This window comes from Sinocyclocheilus anshuiensis, unplaced genomic scaffold, assembly GCF_001515605.1.
Source record: "Sinocyclocheilus anshuiensis isolate Anshui unplaced genomic scaffold, SAMN03320099.WGS_v1.1 scaffold1104, whole genome shotgun sequence".
Lineage (NCBI taxonomy): Eukaryota > Metazoa > Chordata > Actinopteri > Cypriniformes > Cyprinidae > Sinocyclocheilus > Sinocyclocheilus anshuiensis.
In genome coordinates this window covers 264,542-267,775 of record NW_015551080.1, presented here as the reverse complement: position 1 = coordinate 267,775, position 3,234 = coordinate 264,542, and the positions used below count along the sequence as shown (strand labels likewise).

The following is a 3,234-nucleotide window of genomic DNA, read 5'->3' as shown; positions in this document are numbered from 1 at the left end:
GTAAAAATCGACGCGTTTCAGAAAGGCGGGGCATAGAGGAGAAACAATAATGTACAGTATGTGGAAAATAATGTGTTTTTTTAACCTTAAACCGCACATTTCATTACACCAAATACACAAAATAATGTTCTTTTTAGCAGCATCATATGACCCCTTTAAAATAACTTTTCTATGTGAATATATTGTAAACTGTAATTTATCCCTGAGATCAAAGCTGTATTTTCAGCATCATTACTCCAGTCTTCAGTGTCACATGATCTTCAGAAATCATTCTAATATGCTGATTTGCTGCTCAAGAAACATTTCTGATTATTATCAATGTTGAAAACAGTCGTGCTGTGTAATGTTTTTGTGGAATCCGTGATGGATAGAAAGAAAAGAACAGCATTTATTTGAAACAGAAATCTTATAACTGTCTTTACTGTCAGTTTTGATCAAATTAATGCATCCTCGCTAATAAAAGCACTTTTGAACGGTAGCGTATATCAAAGTATCACAGTATCACTTTCTGATACCATTGATTTATAAGAGTTGGATGTGAATCCCACAGGATTATATATTACTGAAAATGACTAGTAAATGGATAAAGAGTCGTGATTAGATAAGTGATCCCTATTATTCCCTCTGTAACCCCATTTCACTCAGTCATCGTGCCCTCATTTCAAAAGTTTTACAAAAAGAAATGAATCACACTTTTGAAAGATCAATTTAAAAATCAGTAGCCTAATAAAAGAGATACTTTATTTTATATGGAGCTCATGGACCAGCTGAATACTCACTTTATCTCCTATTACTGGACCCTTTTGCTCGTGAAATAAATGAATCATGTCTGACTGTAAATAGAGCAATCGTCTCGTCTTCTTCCTGGCTTTTCACCGGTGGCATTGACTGATCGCCTTTAAGCTGCACAAATGCATTTGAACAAGAGCACAGAAACCAAGCGTCCACATGAAGATTTACTTCTGACAGTCTCATTTTAGGCTTGTGAAGGAAAAGATCACTAAGAAAGGCTTTCCAGAACAGTTGCTCAACAAAAAGACCTGCATTTGGCTTTTCAATGGCATCTGTAAAATGTGATGGAAGCCCGGCACAAACTCACTGACACTGAATTAACCTCTCTCTTAGAGCGCACGTAAAATAGCATGAACTCAAAGCCCACCTTTGGATATTAAGGGCTTTTTAGCTTAATGAAGTCTTAAGCTGTTTTTGTGTGGAATCATAAAAGAGCTCCAGTGTGGCGTCAATGCAATTTCCACGTCTGATAAACATTAATCTGACCGGGTTACAGAAACGCTGCTTTACAGACGCATCTGATCCGAGACATGCCTGTGGAAAAGACATTTACATTCATGCACTGGACAAACATCTTTGTGTATGTTGTGCTGGCTGATATGACAGTCGTCTCGGACTGAAAGCGTGAATGCAGCATCATGCAAAGGTTACTCATGTCATTATAGAGATGCTCTATTCACAGTTAGCCATGAATTTGAATATGAATTTGATACACAAGCAAAGTGGTCAATAATAGGGGGATAAAATGAGTACTATTCAACATGAGTCCACCAGCTTTACGTACAATAAAATACAGTCGCTTTTGATGCTGATTTGACTGGAGTCTTCATCTCTGTGGATGTCATTTAAACATAAAAGGTGCATTCATTTTATTAATGTGTTAAAATGCTTGGACGTCTATCAGGCAAGACGTTCTGGAGGGTGTAAATCTCACAGTTATACAGTATAATAATTCCTACATACAAATATGTGAATTATTTGGACATTTAAAATGTCTGAATCATACATTTAGTGACTGGACTATTTTGGCCTTTTATTCCCTTTCTTCTGATACCTTTCTGGTATCATTACGCATATCAAGCAAAAGTTATCGAGTTTACCATCTTAACATGGTGATGACAGGAGTTGAAATATTGGATGTAACAAGTAAGCAATATATGGGTAAAACTTTACAATGTTCAAATTTATTAACATTAGTTAATGCATAGCATTTATTTAAAAAACTAACAATTTACAAAAGGTTTCATCTGTTAACATTAGTTAACTATATTTGTTAACATGAACTAATAACAAACAATATTTATATGGAATTTTTGGTAGCACTTTACAATAAGGTTCCATTAGTTAAAAGGCTATGTAAATTAAGCATAAACATTTTTAACGTCATTTTGGACCCGTATCCGGGTCCGCAGAGTTTAACTGGTGGTTAACTAACATGAACAAACCATGAACAGTACATATATTACAGTATTTATTAATCTTTGTTAATGTTAGTTAATGAAAATACAGTCGTTCATTGTTAGTTCATGTTAATTCACAGTGCATTAACTAATGTTAACAAACACAACTTTTGATTTTAATAATGCATTAGTAAATGTTGAAATTAACAATAGCTAAGATTAATAAATGCTGTAGAAGTATTGTTCTTGCTTAGTTCATGTTAACTAATGTAGTTAACTAATGTTAACTAATGAACCTTATTGTAAAGTGTTGCAGAATTTGTAATCTTAATTTTTATTTACTAATGCATTTTTAAGATCAAAAGCTGCATATATTAGTTAATGCACTGCAAACATCAACAAACAATGAACAATTCTATTTTTAGTAACATTAACAAAGATTAATACATGTAAAATATACTGCTCATAGTTAATTCTTTTTTAACTGATGTTAACAAATAAGATTTTATTGTAATGTGTTACCAAAAATCCATTTGTTTATTGTTAATGTTTTCGTGCATTTACTAATGTAAAAAGCTAAAAATTTTGATTTTAAAAATGTATTAGGGAATATTAGGGATACTACAGAAGTATTATTCATTGTTAGTTCATATTAAAGGGGTCATATGATGCGATTTCAAGTTTTCCTTTCTCTTTGGAGTGTTACAAGCTGTTCGTGAATAGATAAGATCCCTAAAGTTGCAAAGACTAAAGTCTCAAACCCAAAGAGATATTCTTTATAAAAGTTGACTCATCCACGCCCTCCTAAAACGGCTTGTTCTAACACCCCCCCACATGTCTACGTCACTGTGTGGGAAGATTTGCATAACACCGCCCAAATGTTCACGCAAAGAAAGAAGGCGTAACTTTGATTCTCGCTGTAGTATTGTTGTTGCCGGCGCCATGTCGTGGAGACGCTGTGTGTTTCGTTGTGAAAGCGAAACTACTTTGTTTGCTCTTCCAAATGTGGACACAACTAGAATCAGTGGTTAAGTTGTATTTA

General features: G+C 33.9%; 1 protein-coding gene across 1 annotated transcript in view; it reads left to right on the top strand.

The window, feature by feature from the left end:
• The window catches only part of LOC107662500 (protein unc-13 homolog C), a 113,812-nt gene that overhangs the window by 108,620 nt on the left and 1,958 nt on the right, over nt 1–3,234 (top strand). The window lies entirely within an intron of this gene.